Source organism: Hordeum vulgare, chromosome 4H (genome assembly GCF_904849725.1).
Source record: "Hordeum vulgare subsp. vulgare chromosome 4H, MorexV3_pseudomolecules_assembly, whole genome shotgun sequence".
In the NCBI taxonomy this organism is placed as follows: Eukaryota; Viridiplantae; Streptophyta; class Magnoliopsida; order Poales; family Poaceae; genus Hordeum; species Hordeum vulgare.
The window spans coordinates 255,842,317-255,859,389 of NC_058521.1; the positions used below are offsets into that span (position 1 = coordinate 255,842,317).

Below are 17,073 nucleotides of genomic sequence, written 5' to 3' on the forward strand. Positions count from 1 at the left end.
GACCACCAAACGCATGGAGTCGACTACCACTCCATTATATAGTGGCCACACCCCACACCCAACTCGACCAAATCCAATACACTAAGTCGCCCACATGCTAATCCAGAGATGAAGTCGCTTAAACCCCAATTCATAGTTGACTTGCACTTCCTACAAACTGAGTCGGCCGGGTTGAACTAAGTCGCCCACGGCCAATGCACCCACGAGGAATCGCCTACCACCCACGCCCAACTTGACCAAATCTAATACACTAAGTCGCCCACATGTCTAATACACGAACAGAGTCGCCTAAACCTCAATCCATAGTCGCCCCACCCATCCCATAAACCAAGCAGACCGTGTTGAACTTAGTCACCCACGACCACCGAATGGACGGAGTCGCCTATCATCCACGCCCAACGCGAATAAATCCAATACACTAGGTCTTCCACATGCCTAATCCATAGATGAAGTCTCCTAAACCCCAATACATAGTCGCCCGCCCGTCCTAGAAAATGAGCAGACCAGTTTGAACTAACTCGCCCACGACCACCTCACACATGAGAGTCGCCTACCACCCCACCATTATAGTCAACACACCCACATCCAACTCAGCCAAATCCAATCACTAAGTCGGCCACATGACTAATCCACAAATAGTCCCCTAAACCCTAATTAATAGTCGTCCCGTCCGTCCCACACACAAGCTGACCAGGTTGAACCAAGTCACCAACGACCACCAAATGTATGGAGTCGACTAACACTCCATTATATAGTCGCCGCACCCATGCCCAACTCGACCAAATCAAGCACAAGTCGCCCACATGCCTAATCCACACATGAAGTCGCTTAAACCCCAATTCATAGTTGCCTCGCACTTCCTGCAAACTCAGCCGACCAGGCTGAACTAAGTCGCAACGCACACATGAGGAATCGCCTGCCACCCTTGCCCAACTTGACCAAATCTAATACGCTAAGTCACCCACATATGTAATACATAAACAAAGTCGCTTAAGACTCAATTCATAGTGGCCCAACCCATCCCATGAACCAAGCAGACTGGGTTGAACTTAGTCACCCACGGCCACCAAACGGACGGAGTCGCTTACCATCCACGCCCAACTCGATCAAATCCAATACACTAAGTCGCCCACACGCCTAATCCACATATGGATCGAGTTGCCTAAACCCCAATACATAGTCGCCCGCCCGTCCTACAAAACGAACCGACCGGTTTGAACTGTCGCCCACGGCCATGACCACACGGGGGTCGCCTAGCATCCAACCATATAGTCACCGCACCCACACCCAACTCAACCAAATCCGATCACTAAGTCGACCACACGCCCTAATACACAATTGAAGTCGCTTAAACCCCAATTCATAGTTTGCCTTGTGCTTCGTACAAACTGAGTCGACCAGCTTGAACCAAGTCACCCACGGCCAACACACGCATGATGAATCGCCTACCACCCACGCCCAACTTGACCAAATCTAATACACTAAGTCGCCCACATATCTAATACACGAACAGAGTCGCCTAAACCTCAATTCATAGTCGCCCCACCCATCCCACAAACCAAGTAGACCGGGTTGAACTTAGTCACCCACGACCACCGAATGGACGGAGTCGCCTACCCTCCACGCCCAACGCGACCAAATCCAATACATCATGTTGCCCACACGCCTAATCCACAGATCGAGTTGCCTAAACCCCAATACATAGTCGCATGCCCGTCCTACATAACGAGCCGACCGGTTTGAACTAATTCGCCAACGGCCACCGCTCATTCGGAGTCGCCTACAATCACTATGTAGCCGCCTCCCGTTTTCTCTTCCCTTTTTCTTCCTTCCACCAACAAACAAAAACTTAAATTAACCAGCTTACCAAGTTGCACGTGACACAAACACATGAGAAGATGGAGATGCCTACCACGGAATAACATAGTCGCCCAAATCCACACCGACATAAGGCATGCAATGTATGGAGTCGCCTGCCTCTAAACTAGGCAGTCACCTTCTTTCGACCGTCGTATAACCGCCCACATTTTTTCACAAGCACCTAATGAACCAAACTCACCCAACTAAGTAGCTCACACCAAGTCGCTCATGTCCACACTATATAGTCGCATACGGTAACACTGTATAGTCGCCTTGGTTTTCTTTTCTTAAAGCAAGAACACCATACTCACATCACACCACGAAACTCAATAGGTGGATGGAGTCGCCCACCATCCCATAGCAAAGTCTCACCGTGGCGGGCACAGGTCGTGAAAAACCAAGGGAGTTGTTGTTGTGTGTGTGTGAGAGGGGAGGGGGGACACCAGGACAGCCACGACGCATGGAGTTGCCTACTCATCACTATGTAGGCACCTCACTTTTTCTCTTTTCTTCCTTTCACCAACTTAGTCTAACCAAGCTAACCAAGTCGCGCACGACCAAAACTCATGGGGGCATGGAGTCACCTACCAACATAGTCGCTCACATCCATCCGACATAAGACGTCGAAAGCCCGGGGGGTTGGGTCCAATCTAAATGTGGTGTAGGGCAAGGGCAAAGTAACACAATCACCAAATGCACGAAGTCCCCTACCTCTAAACTAGGTAGTCGCTGACCTCTAAAGTATGAATCAGGGGGAAGGCAATCAATAATGAAGTGGGAGGGGAAGGAAAACACCTTTTTTTGCAAGTCAATTGGGCGACTTAGTGTTTTTTGTATTGAACATTTTTCCCTATTGAACCCTGCAATATTTTGTTTCCCCGTTTTTTTATAATCAAAATAATATGTTCTCATTTCTTTTACAGAGGCCAGGTGCAATACAATAGGCAAGATGATAAACAACACAAATCGCTAAGCATCTTCTCTAGCATCCAGGTTCTACATGGGAGGGAGAGGCAAGAAACAGGCAATTTTTTTGGCAAGATCCATCCACATCAAGTTTGCAAGTCATGAGTGTACAGGAGACGTTTTGCAAACTAGTACATCATATGGGAGGAACAGAGCGAGAGTTTCACTAGCTCAAAATTTAAACACGACCATGCCTTTGTTGTTCTCCCTCGCGTCGCCCTCCCCCTAGGGTGACTCGGGCGAAGCCCAGAAACCTAGCCGCCGCCACCAAGCACTACCTCCTCCTCTCCCTCCGCCGCCGCCGATAGACGCCGCCGCGCTAAGCCCGGGGGCCAACGGCGGTGGCGGGGGATCTCCTCTCTCACGCGTCTCCGGGTTGCGGCGGGACCCCGAGGCGTGTGGTGGCGCGGTCGATCTGGATTCTGCGGCGCGGCGGATGGCTGCGACAGGTGGAGGGTGGCCGGCCCGTCCTCGGACGGCGGCGGCTAGGCGCGGCGGGCGGCCCAGTCACGGACGGCGGCGTGGGCTGCGGGCGCAGTGGCCGGCCTTGCGTTGGCGGCGGCGGCCAGCTAGTCTGCGGTGAAGTGCAAACTGCCTTCAGATTGGCAGCGACGGCATGGAGGGCCCGGTGGTCTCGTCGGCAGCACATGCGGTCAGATATGTTCTGACCGATGCGATCGGCGATGGTGGTCATCTCTTCCGTCAGAGGTGGTCGTCCTGAGGCTGGGTGTTCGGATCTGTGATCCAGTGCTGGCTGCGAGTCGGGGAGACATAGTTGTCGGTGAAAACCGACTCGACGGCGAGCGATGGCGGCGTTCTACGTTGTTACCTTGATGAAGGCATCATTGTGTGACTTATGTCGACCCATTCGTACTGCTCTGGGGGGAAACCCTAGGATCTGGTCTTTCAGATCGGACGATGACGGCACTGCGGTGGCGTTTCTCTCTTGGGAGCATCGTTTGTGGAGCAGTGCTGGTCATCAGAGGCAGGAGGTGGAGCGGCTTCGTCTTGCACGGAGCATCGGTAGAGATGTCAAGTCATGCCTGGCCGACAGGTGCTACGCTTTGTCATGCCTGGTCGGCAGGTGCTACGCACGACAGATCTTCCAGAGACTTCAAGTTGTGTCGGTTGGTGGTACTTGGCGGCATGGGGCTGAGATGTACCGGCAGCCACCGCAACGTGCTCAGCAATTCGCGCGCAGGGTGGTGGTGCCATTGGGCGCCATGGTGGCATTGACGGCAGCTAGACCAGGCAAGAATGATGCGTCAGTACAGCTCTGAAGATGGAGAAGTGGCAGTTGGCGTCGGCGGCCTCTGAAAGCGCGCCGGAACGGTGGGTGCCCCATACCCGGCAAGTGGCTTGGTTGGGGCCTCGGGTCTTAGATGTTAGGCTTGTCTGCGAGGTCTGTGGTATTAGGCCCGGACTATCGGCATCCCTTCATCAGATGGATAGGAGTAGCGATAGTTGTCGCCTAGATGGTGGCTTCGGACTTATTGTTGTATTTCTTTGTAAGGTCTTTTGTTAATAATCAATAAAATGGCTGCATGCATCGCTCAGATGCAGAGGCCGGGGGCGATCCTCCTTCTCTAAAAAGATCAAAAAAAACATGCCTTTGTTTCTCTTGCCAAAAATGGTGGTCCTTTTGTTTTGCGGGTGAACTTTGTATTACTCAAGTGGTAGTGGAGCTCCTTACCTGCGTGTGATTCATGGGGGAGAAATTTTCCCAGCTCCTCACAATTTCTTGCAGTCGTTTCTTCAAAGTGTTGCCTGATCGCAACATAGAGTTGCAGACGAACGTGCGTTCTCCAGTGATTTTTGCTTTGGCTGCGAGGTGGTAGGCGAGATCACGCGCGTGGGGGAGGGATCATTATCATTTTTATTTTTTTTCTTTCTGTTGGCAGGACGTGACAACGCGGATGCGGGGAGGCAAACTTCCTTTTTTGATCAGGGTGGGGACCGTACGTGGGCATCTTCCTAAAATGGGCGGCCGCGAGCTCCTACCGCTCAGCGCATGCGCGTTGGGTAACAGCGTCCTTATTTTTTTGGTGATAGGTGAGTGGAGGCGTTTTCTCTGCGTGGGTTATTTTAGCGCCGATCTTTCTGGCGTGGATGCCAGTATCTGTGGGAGTTTGGGGGTCAATTTTTTCCTGTAAACCGGAGGTGGAAGTGGGAGGCACAGTGAAAGAAAATCAGCAGCATGTGGTGATGGATAGGAGGAGGTGGTCCAACCATCATCACGTTCGATTCTGCTTTAATAATAGAGATCACCTATGTAGAGGTTTGCACCAACTATCCCCAAAGATGTACAGAAATAGCAAACGTAAATTTGAGAGGAGAAGACGAGGTATATGAAATCCAATCATATAACACAAATACAAACTAGTTTCTTCTGTTCCGACATAGAAAGACCACGCATGTTTCTGGATGTATGTATTACATTCTAATGGTATACTTCAATGGTACACATGGGACTTCTATACCGAAAAGAGGGAGTAGTTCATAATTTTATCTTTCATCCATCAGCATCAAGTATATTAAAATTAGGTAGTAACAAATCTGCCTCCAGGATTGATGTGTGCAGCCCTCAGAACTAGTTACTCACACTAATTTGGTCTTATGTCAAGATAATGATCAACAGACAGTATGGTCTGGGATATGTCGATAACACCACAAGCACCGGTATAATATGTAGTGAAGACGTTGTGATAGGGTATATAAACCTCCCATTGGAAGTATGGATTTGCCAGTATTTTGTTAGAGTTATAATATAAGTCATGTACCCCTTTGTATTTATCCCGTTGTATAAGGGGTTTCCTGCATATGTTCCACACCTGTACATGTATATATATATCGGCCTATAGCCTCATGGGAATACAAGTTGCATATTCCTAACATGGTATCAGAGCTAAGGTCTTGAGTTCAAGTCGTGGCCTTCGCAATTTACTAAAAATTGCTGGTAGCCCCCCTTTGTGTCCACGGAGAGGCCTCTTGAGTCATACATGAGTTCCGTGCGCCGTCGCTCTCTTCCGGTTGCAGGTGTTGACTTGTCTTCCCCGTCACACGTGAGAGGGGGTGTTACAGTATATGTGGATTGCACCAGCCCTTTCCATCAGTTCGGACTTTCGGTTGCGTTGGCTAGTGCATGAAGCTTAACATGGTATCAGAGCTAGGTCAAATTTTTGCACGCTGCAACTCGTGTGATTGATCCGTCTCCTTCCCGATCGAAGTCGCCGGCCTCGATCTCCTGCTCCTCGATCTCTTCCCGTCCCGGTCTATGCAGGAGGCTCTGCCTGGTCTCGATCTCCTGTCCCGCCAAGCCTGGATCGCGTCTCAGCTCGAAGTCGGTTGCTGCTGCCGTGGATCGCTTCTCAGATCCTGTGTCACCAGCCACTGATCCGCCAGCCGCCTCCACCAGCCGCCGCTGCCAGCCGTCGCCCTGATTGGACTCAGCTCACCCTACTGCCGTCGTCAGCAGTTACCCCGGTTGGATCTCAGCTCACCCAGCTGCCGATTGGATCTGCCTCCAGCAGCTTCCACTGCTAGTTGCCCCGCCCCAATCTCGCCAGATCAAGGTGCCTCCAATCCTGCTGTCGAAGCGAACGCGGTTTCAAACGCGGACGCTGTTCGTTGACTGCGATTCCTAAAAAAATGGTCTACACCAGCACGCAACATTGCAGTCCCTTGCTTCCCGTGACTCCTGACGGTTGTGCTGGTAGTTCTTCTGTTGCTCCTGCGAACTCCTCTTGCAACTTTCATCGGTGCATGTCGCTCTTCCCCGACACCTCTCACGACTTTCACCGGTTGTCCTGGTGCCTATGACTCCATGGACTGCTCTTCGTCCACGCGTCTTCCCTTGGTGCTTGGTGCTTGTCTGCACACGGCCTCGTCTTCTCCACCGGTCTTTGCAGACGATACTGGACATGCTACACCGCCATATTTAGCGGCTTCCACAGGTGGTGGTGGTCGCTTCTCTCCTCGTGCCATTACGCCGCCTACTTCAGTTGTGTACTTCACAGAGGACGAGATTGCGCGACTTCGCGCTCTGCTGCTTGCCTTCGACTCTCCATTGTCAGGTGTGTCTACATTGACATCTTGAGTTGCACCCCTGACTGAGCAGGAGATTGGACGATTTCAATGTCTGCTAGCTCCATCTTTTGTTTCTTCATCGACAGGTTCTGTTGGTTCTGCTCCTGTTGGTTCTGCTACGAACTCTTCTGGCATTGTGAGACCACCTTCTACACACGCAGGTACATCTCCGTGGGTTCTTGATACTGGAGCATCCTTCCATATGACTCATGGTTCATCCACTCTGTCATCTACTCGTCCTCTAGATTCTCCTGTTCATGTTCTTACTGCTGATGGTACTTCTCTCCCGGTTACTGGCCGAAGCACTCTTAGCACTTCATCTTTTCATGTTCCCGATGTTGCTCACGTTCCTCGGCTTACCATGCAGCTCCTTTCTGGTGGCCAGATTGTTGACTCTGATTGTCGGATCATTCTTAACTTTGACTCATGTTCAGTTCTGGACCGTCACACTGGTGCTCTTCTTGGTGATGGCTCCCGGCGCCGTGACTCTCAGGGTCTCTCGGAGCTTGACTGGCTTCAACTTCCATCCGCTGCCACCGCAGCCAGTCTCTCCTCCTCTGTTGCCTTGTCTACCAGCTCTTTTCAACAGTGGCATCATCGTCTGGGTCATTTATGTGGCTCCCGTCTTTCATCCTTAGTTCGACGTGGTCTTCTTGGATCCGTCTCCGATGGTGTGTCTTTAGACTGTCAGGGCTGCCGGCTTGGTAAACAGGTTCAGTTACCTTATCCTCATAGCGAGACTGTGTCTCAGCGTCCTTTTGACCTTGTTCACTCGGATGTTTGGGGTCCAGCTCCCTTTTCCTCGAAGGGAGGCCATCGCTACTATATTATCTTTATAGATGATTTCTCTCGATACACGTGGATCTATTTTATGTCTTCTCGTAGTGAGGTATTATCTATCTATAAGCGTTTTGCTGCCATGGTTCACACTCAGTTCTCTACACCTATTCGTGTGTTCCATGCTGACTCTGTTGGAGAGTATATCTCCAAGATGTTGCGTGGATTTCTCGCTGAGCAGGGTACACTTGCTCAGTTCTCTTGTCCTGGTGCTCATGCTCAGAATGGTGTGGCTGAGCGCAAGCATCGTCACCTTCTTGAGACGGCTCGTGCGATGATGATTGTTGCCTCTCTCCCGCCTCATTTCTGGGCTGAGGCCGTCTCCACCTCCACCTATCTCATCAATCTACAACCTTCTGCTGCTCTACAGGGTGGTGTTCCTTTTGAGCGACTTTTCGATCGTTCTCCCGATTATTCGATGCTTCGCCTGTTTGGTTGTGTTTGCTATGTTCTTCTTGCCCCTCGCGAACGCACCAAACTGACCGCTCAGTCTGTTCAGTGTGTCTTCTTAGGCTACAATGATGAGCATAAGGGCTATCATTGTTAGGATCCTATCGGTCGTCGGATGCGTATCTCTCGGGATGTGACTTTTGATGAGTCTCGTCCCTTCTACCCACACCCATCTTCCTCGACCTTTTCAGTAGAGGATATCTCTTTCCTCACTTTTCCTGATACACCTCTCAACCCCATCAAGCCTTTGCCTATTCGTTCCGCTCCCTCTGCTTCTCCACCTCTTGTCGATTTGCTACCACCATCTCCCATGGTTTCCTCTCCTGGCATGTCACCGGATTCTGCACCTTCATCTCCGATGACTTCTACGTCTTCACCCCTCGATTCTACCTTGGCGATCCCCCCTTGCATTGTTCCATCTTTTCCTCAGTGTTACACTCGTCGTTCACGTCATGTGGATGCCTCTGTGGATACCTCTGTGGATGTGTCGTCATCCTCATCTCAGCCTCCCTATGCCTTGCGTTCTCGCCCTCGTCCGCCTGTTGATCGCCTTGGATTTCCCACCGTTGGTGCTGCTGTTCTTGAGCCGACTTCCTATCATCAGGTTGTTGTTCATCCTGAGTGGCAGTTTGCGATGGCAGAGAAGATTGCTGCTCTTGAACGCACCGGTACGTGGGATCTTGTTTCACTTCCTCCCGGAGTCCGTCCCATCACTTGTAAGTGGGTCTACAAGGTTAAGACTCGCTCTGATGGTTCTCTTGAGCGTCTTGTGGCTCGTGGTTTTCAGCAGGAGCATGGTCGTGATTATGACGAGACTTGCTCCTGTGACCCATACGACCACTGTTCGTACACTTCTTGTCGTGGCCTCTGCACGCCACTGGTCTATATCTCAGCTTGATGTTAAGAATGCCTTTCTAAATGGTGAGCTGCGTGAGGAGGTGTACATGCAGCCACCACCTGGTATTTTATTCCTGATGGCATGGTATGTCGTCTTCGTCGCTCTCTCTATGGCCTTAAGCAAGCCCCTCGCGCCTGGTTTGAGCGTTTTGCCTCTGTGGTGACTGCCGCTTGTTTTTCAGCGAATGCTCATGATCCAGCATTGTTTATTCACCTTTCTCCTCGTGGTCGGACTCTTCTTCTTCTCTATGTTGATGACATGATCATCACTGGGGATGACCCCGAGTATATTGCCTTTGTAAAGGCCCGTCTTAGTGAGCAGTTTCTTATGTCTGATCTTGGACCTCTTCGCTACTTTATTGGGATTGAAGTCTCTTCTACCTCTGATGGCTTTTTTATATCCCAGGAAAAGTATATCCAGGATCTTCTTGCTCGTGCTGCGCTTACTGACGAGCGCATTGTTGAGACTCCTATGGAGCTCAATGTTCACCTCCGTGCTACTGATGGTAATCCCTTGCCTGACCCGATGCGTTATCGTCATCTTGTTGGCAGTCTTGTCTATCTAGCTGTCACTCGTCGGGATATATCTTATCCGTTTCATATTCTGAGTCAGTTTGTCTCCGCTCCCACATCGGTTCACTATAGTCATCTCCTTCGTGTTCTCCGATATCTTCGGGGCACGATCTCTCACCGTCTATTCTTTCCTCGCTCCAGTTCTTTACAGCTTTAGGCCTATTCGGATGCTACGTGGGCTAGTGATCCTTCAGATTGCCGTTCACTTTCTGCTTACTGTGTGTTTCTTGGTGGTTCTCTCATTGCCTAAGACGAAGAAACAGATTGCAGTTTCCCGTTCGAGTGCAGAGGCTGAGTTGCGAGCGTGGCTCTTTTGACGGCAGAGGTGACTTGGTTACGATGGTTACTTCAGGATTTTGGTGTTTCTGTCACTACACCGACTCTGTTCTTATCTGACAGTACAGGTGCTATTAGCATTGCGCGTGATCCTGTGAAGCATGAGCTCACCAAGCATATTGGTGTTGATGCTTTCTATGTGCGCGCTGGTGTGCAGGATCAGGTTATTGCTCTTCAGTATGTGCCTTCCGAGTTACAGTTGGCGGATTTCCTGATGAAGGCCCAGACTAGAGCACAACATGGCTTTTATCTCTCCAAACTTAGTGTTGTTCATCCACCATGAGTTTGAGGGGGGGTGTTAGAATTATAATATAAGTCATGTACCACTTTGTATTTATCCCGTTGTATAAGGGGTTTCCTGCATATGTTCCACACCTGTACATGCATATATATCGGCCTATGGAATCATGGGAATACAAGTTGCATATTCCTAACATATTTAACTGTGATTGTTCAAATATTTCTAGTACCTTCATCAGAGAAACTACACAGAGCATAGCAGCTAAACAAAGAGACCGCGCAAATTACAAATATAATTTCAGATTGGTTGTGCGTCTCTAAACATCTCAGAAGCAAGCACACAATTGTATAAGGTATACAATCATCATAAAGCCATACTGCTGCTGCTCCATCACCACCTTGTTTTACAAGACAACCCGTTGAGATAACGTTTTGGACATGTACATTTGACAAGAATATAGGGTATATCATAAATAAAGAGAAGAGTTTCAAAAGCAAACAATGGAAAAGGAAAGTCAAGTAACTAGTTCTGAGACTAAAAATACAGTAACATATAAAAAATGATAATTAAACCCACATGATTTTAACAACACTGAGAAATAACAAATAGCTGCAGCAGTTAGGAGGTGCGTGAAAAGTGAAAGAAAGCTGACCTCACTCGTAACCAAGCTGCTTTGCTATTTCAATTTGCTCTGTAGTACCATCAATATACAATGTTCTTTCAGTTGAAGTATCACCAGGAGGAAAATGGAAAGGAATGACCTGCAGAAGGATTTCTGTGGACAAATCAAATATTACTATTGTCATTACCGATGGTAATGATGAAGATGATACGAAATATAATACTAACTAACAAGGAGAAAAGGGAGAATAATAAAATAGATAATTATGAAGATGAAAGGAGCATGGGTTCTACACGAAGATGAAAGGAGCATTTTCAGTTGAACCCCTTTAAAGTTTGAACCCCTGTAAGCCTCCTCCTAGGAGGCGTGTACTGTTAAATTCTCTCCCTATTCAATGAAAAGAAACGCAGAGTCTTTGCGTTTTCTCGAAAAAAAAACATGAAGATGAAAGGAGCATGAGTTCTACTTCTAGTTGAGCAAAATTAGAACTTGGATGTTTATTTACTTGGTAAATCATAAGAAAAATGAAAAAAAAAATGCAACAACAAAACGCATTACACAGTGCTAAGCTATTAGGGAATTCAATGGTAAGTTGCCAGGTTCAGCCAGCAAATTTATGTTAGACTTTGCAATAAGAATTTTCGCAAACTTGTATACAGGCTCCAGATTTGGCCTGCATTGATTTTTTTTGTCTCGCCAAAAAATAGTCGGACATGGAATTAATAGGCAAGGTTTTTCACCATCAAAGAAAGTGAAGTCCGTGAAATAATATCAGTTGGGAAGCTTACAAGAAACCCCCATTGCTATATTGGGGCGTCGTATGATTTTCAAAGTCCGACAAACAAACCCAATTCTAGAAAGCAGTCAGTTTACCTTGTTGTTAGCAATTTGCATCTGGAATTGCTCAACACTAGGTTGAGGTGCATTGTACTTCCAATTAGGGATAGTGCCAAATGAGCCAGCATGAGCCTGCAGAAGGTCACATGACAAGTATGGTTGAATAAATGGATGCACAACTAAATCTGAAGTCGTGACCATAAGAAAGATATCACAGTACCTCTGCAAGAACATCACTTATCAACTGCTCAGCTCTGCTTATGTGGCCAGGAGTGCCCGAAAGATCAACCAATCTTGTCTGTGACGAGGGTTGAACATCCATGTCCCTTGTTACTTGGATCTTTGCCCCTGACTGAAGTTGGATATGCTTTATAGTTTCTCCAGTTTTTCCAATGATAACACCAACCTAAAAGAAGTTACGAACATTATCAGTTAGCAGAGCAAAAAAACTACACTTCATGCAACCTTGTATCAACTGCAAGAACGCAGAAACCAAACGGGTAAACTCCCAAGTAGCATACCTTCCATTTGGGATATCAATCATTTTTGTTGTACTACCACTCTGGTATCAATCACCATAAGAAGAATACTGATGTGTGTTTCCTTGAGAAGATAAGGGTGGGATGGAAGAACCATGGCGAGGAAACAAAACAACAACTCATTATATTACTGATAGTTGCAGATCTGTTAAGTGAGAAGAACAAGCTTCATGTGGACAACATAAAATAGGACAATAATGTCAGTACATAAGTAATAAACTAGTAACGTTCAGAGCTGACTGAAAATATTACTGGAAATCACATCATTTGTGTACTACATGAGATGATCAAATATTTGGCTCTGTGCCGATAGACAATCATCAATGCAGTATGTTACCCTTTTTTGCATGTTAAAAAGGAACCACAGAAACTATTGTCATTTGTCGCACCTAGCAGACAGGGGCCAGTTCCACAAGACATTGAATAAAATATTACATGATATAGCAGAATCAAACTATGAAAACTATTGATCATCTACACAAGATATATTTGCCAGAATTATTAACAAACTCTACTAGCCATCCCTATAAGCCCGTGATAATATTGGAGCTCATTATATGGAGATCTAAAATTCCTAGCGAGGATAAAGGAATTGCTGGGTGTTTTCTTGTTGCCTAGATCCTAGTACGGTTAAGCTTCGCTTAGGCGGGCTATTTTCTTCCATTGCTTCCTAAACATATCGCTAAATCGCATGGATCACAATCGCATAGCAGTACTCAACAGCTAAGGCCCACTTGGCGGCTGGAGAGAGAAAAAGGAGATGATGAACTGCACACTCACATGATATTTCTTCACTACTTGTCACTAATGAGATGAAAATTTTAAGGGCCGAGTAATAGCCAGAAAGAAAGGTAGTTCCTTCACTAAATTAATATTTCTCATGCCTTCATTATTTACAAAATGTTAACTGTGTGAGATAAAGAAGTGCCTATGAGTATGTATCTCAAAGTCTGAAAAATGAATAGCCAAGAAGCAACCATGTCGCCCTGTCACTAGTTCAAAAAACCCACACTACATATTTTTTGAACTAAAAATGCAGACGAAACAATGTTTTCTCAAGTTTAATTTCACACGACCAATTCATTCACAATATCGTAAAAAAAGATATATTGTGACCAGCATATATCATAAAGTATTTTTTAAGGTAAATTGCATGTCAACAAAAACAAAGATGGTAAAGGGATCATGAGATTAGAAGATCCATCTATCCAAAAAATATTATTTTTAGGGAGAAGAGCTAACATATCAAGTGAATGGTGGAGTTACCTCTAAAGCTATATTTCAATACTAAAGCCATGCACTCCTGACATAGGTTCCAAAAGTCCACATTATATATACCTACCACATGGACTTGAGAACAGCCAATGAAGTCGAAGGAAGAAAGAAAGTTCAATTAGGAAAAGCCTATTGATCATTATTGCATCTAGGTTGTTTTGTCAGACTAAAATATGTGAACAGATGGAAAACAGTGAGCCAGGTCCAGCCTAATGCTTATAAAAACATATAAGCTAATCCAATAACTATAGACATGCCCAAAATGTAGCAAGGAAAATTAGCCAAGTTATTTTGTACCTCCTGAGTTCCCTTTAGCCCATATTAAGTTACAGACTTCTACATGCTGTCTCACTGAGCCTTTCATGATTTGAGACCTGTAAAACTAAGCCCAGGTTCACAAAAGAGTGGATGCATACAGCCTAGTGTGCCAAAAAAGAGGAATTTAAAAACTAAATGCAAAGCAAAAAAACAGCGGATCTTGCCTCGGTAAGTTGCGTGCAAAAGAAGAGCTTACACGCTTTTATCTTTGCGGATATATACATATCATAGACATCTCAGACGACCTGGTATAGTCCATTGCCTTGCCATATATATTGTTATTACAAAACTAAAACATAAGCGTACACATATAATCATCTAGTTTTGCAAATGTGCTCAATAATTCCTCAACTCCAGCTTCTTAAATAGATTGTTGAACTACTCTAGATCAGAACATTCTAAACAAAAGGAAACTGCAATCTACTATCCACTGGGGAAACCCATCTTGGTTGCACCTAATTTTGATCAGAGCATTAATGAAATACGAAATGCTATTTCCTGCGATACACACCAACATACCCTGGAGAATCTTAGAAACACAGAAACACAGAACGGAATTCACCAAAGTTATAGAAATTTTGAAATAGCATACATGTTGGTAAGTTAAATTAGAGTGCACTGATTTTCAGCGTTATACCAAAGAGCAGGGGGGCATGAGATGAACACAAATAAAGCCACAGAAAAACTTCACGCACCTCAAGTCCTCAACTCGGCTTGTTCGCCACACCTAAGCTGCCACTCGTTGTGTGTGCTCGAGCGCCATGGAAGAAACCCTCCGGATGCATCGCCACAATAGGCTTTGGAAACGGATCCTGCTGGACTTCAAGTCTGCCATTAGCCCATTACCGCAGACATGTATGATGTGTTCTTCTTTGTGGACGCCGGAGGCGACCCCTGCACAAGACTTGACGGGTTTCGCGCGAGACGGCCACCGGCGCAGTACAAGGGATGTGGCCCTAAGACGCGGACCTCGTGGGTGCTCACACCGCTGGTAGGGCAGCTGCTTCCACGTACGGTCCGACTTCCGGTGACTGTCGCCTCTCGGCCATCTCCAGGAAAGCAGCGTCACACCACATCGCCGTCGGGGCCGAGGAGACCAATAGATGATGGGCGGGGGGGGGGGGGGGGGGCAGCTGAGAGGTGGTGCATCGACGACGGACAGCGAGGGGTGTCGGCGACGAACGGGTGATGCTCCCCTGCGAGGGATGTGCCGAGGCGGCGGCGGATGGCGTGCTCCCTTTTTTCTCTGTACGTCTCTGTCTCTCTCCCGATTGACGGTGGATAATGGGGCCCAGCTGGAGATATTTTGATGGCCTCTAACGGTAATATCTCCGAGTCAGATGAAATAATAAAAACAAAAGAAAAAAGAAAAATGGGCAAACACGTGTCAACCAGGAAAAAAAGGGAGGGGTCATCGCTTACCACTAAAATTGCACGAGAGCAGAGCCTGCTTAGAGCATCTCTAGTGGAACGTGTAAATTTGGACGTGTATATGAAGATATACACGTCCATATACACCTTGCTAAATTTTACACCTCTCTGTTTTTCAGTGGAACGTGGAAATCAGGACGTGGCATGAGTAGAAAAGCAAGCAACAGGTTCAGACAACAGGTTGAAAAGCAAGCACCAACAGGTTCAGACAACGCTGCATAGCTGCATCGCTGCATCGCCGCCTGCCTCCGCCCCCATGCCAGCCGCCGCCAGCCGCCGCCCCATCCCGGCCGCCGCCAGCCGCCGCCCCCATCCCGCCAGCCGCCCCCATCCCGGCCGCCGCCAGCCGCCGCCCCCATCCCGCCAGCCGCCCCCATCCCGGCCACCGCCAGCCGCCGCCCCCATCCCGCCAGCCGCCCCCATCCCGGCCGCCGCCAGCCGCCGCCCCCATCCCGGCCGCCGCCAGCCGCCGCCCCCATCCCGCCAGCCGCCCCCATCCCGGCCGCCGCCAGCCGCCGCCCCCATCCCGCCAGCCGCCAGCCGCCGCCTCTGCCCCCAGATCCCGCACCGCCTCCGCCTTCCGATCCGCCGCCGCCGAGCTCGGGCTCCCTGGACGCGAAGGCCGCGAGGAGGCAGGCGTCGGGGGAGGCCGAGAGGAGGGCCGGGGCGGGCACGCGCAGGAAGAGGAGGGAGCTCTGGGACGCGGGCGTGGGGCGAGCTCACGAGCGTGGCTGAGTCGTGTTTATTTGCACGACGAGTAGCCTCGTGGATGGACGTGTATAACTTCCACGCCCGTATACACGTTCCACTGGGAGGCATTTTTCTACTAGCAACGTGTATATTTACCATCCACCTCCATATACACCATCGAGCATCTCTAATGGAACGTGTAAATTTGGACGTGTATATCTTCATATACACGTCCATATACACCTTGGTAAATTTTACACGTCCCAGTTTTTCAGTGGAACGTGTATACAGGACGTGGAAATCAGGACGTGTATATTTCAACGGCTATATTTTCGGCTATATTTCCAACGGCTATATTTTCAAATGGCTATATTTCCAACGGCCATATTTCTGATGTATATAAACCACCCCTATCACCTTTCTTCCAGCACACTTCTACCTGTGACTTCTCTTCTCACCTAGATTTCTCTATCGTCTCTCACGCAACACAATGAACACATCCACTTGGGACATGAGTTCTTCGTCATCTTCATCTGGCGACGATGAACTCATACTTGCAGCATTCGCCGAGCGCGAGGAGGAAGAGAGGAAGAACGCTCGACGCCATGGCGGTTCCAAGCATGGACGTCAATCAATCGATCGAGGAAGAGATGCCGGATTTCTTCTTCTCTGGGGCGCCATGCCGGATTTAGACTCGGATATCAACTGAAAACCAAAGTAAACCCTAACTCAATATCTACACAATGCCAGTGCAAAGGAACACAAGAAGCCATTGTGTTGCAGTGCCATGAAATTTCATCTCCTAAACCAAACCAAAAGTCCAACACAACCCTGCCTGCAGCTGCAAACAGATGAAATTTCATCTCCTAAACCAAACCAAAAGTCCTACACAATGCCAGTGCAAAAGAACACAAGAAGCCAGCCATTGTGTTTACATATTCAGTCATATGACTGAATATTCAGTCGTATTCAACACAGCCCTGCAGCAGCTGCAACCCGCGCGCCTGCGCCGCTCGTCGCCCGCCTCTGCGCCGGCCGCCGCGCGCCCCGGCCGCCGCCCGCCGCTGCGCCAGGCCGCCGCCCGCCCCTGCGCCATCCGGCCCGCCCCTGCGCCA

General features: G+C 48.4%; 1 long non-coding RNA gene across 2 annotated transcripts; it reads right to left on the reverse strand.

Annotated features, from left to right (window-relative positions):
- Nucleotides 1–11,966: 11,966 nt before the first annotated feature.
- LOC123448482 lies at nucleotides 11,967–14,569 on the reverse strand. Of its 2 annotated transcripts, none has more exons than XR_006631789.1 (4): nucleotides 14,533–14,569; nucleotides 13,817–13,876; nucleotides 12,227–12,308; nucleotides 11,967–12,111 (listed from the first exon to the last, which is right to left on the reverse strand). It is a non-coding gene; the product is annotated as an uncharacterized LOC123448482 (long non-coding RNA). The 2 variants fall into 2 exon arrangements; XR_006631788.1 differs by having other exon boundaries at nucleotides 13,817–13,893; nucleotides 14,533–14,555.
- Between the last annotated feature and the right edge of the window lie 2,504 nt (nucleotides 14,570–17,073).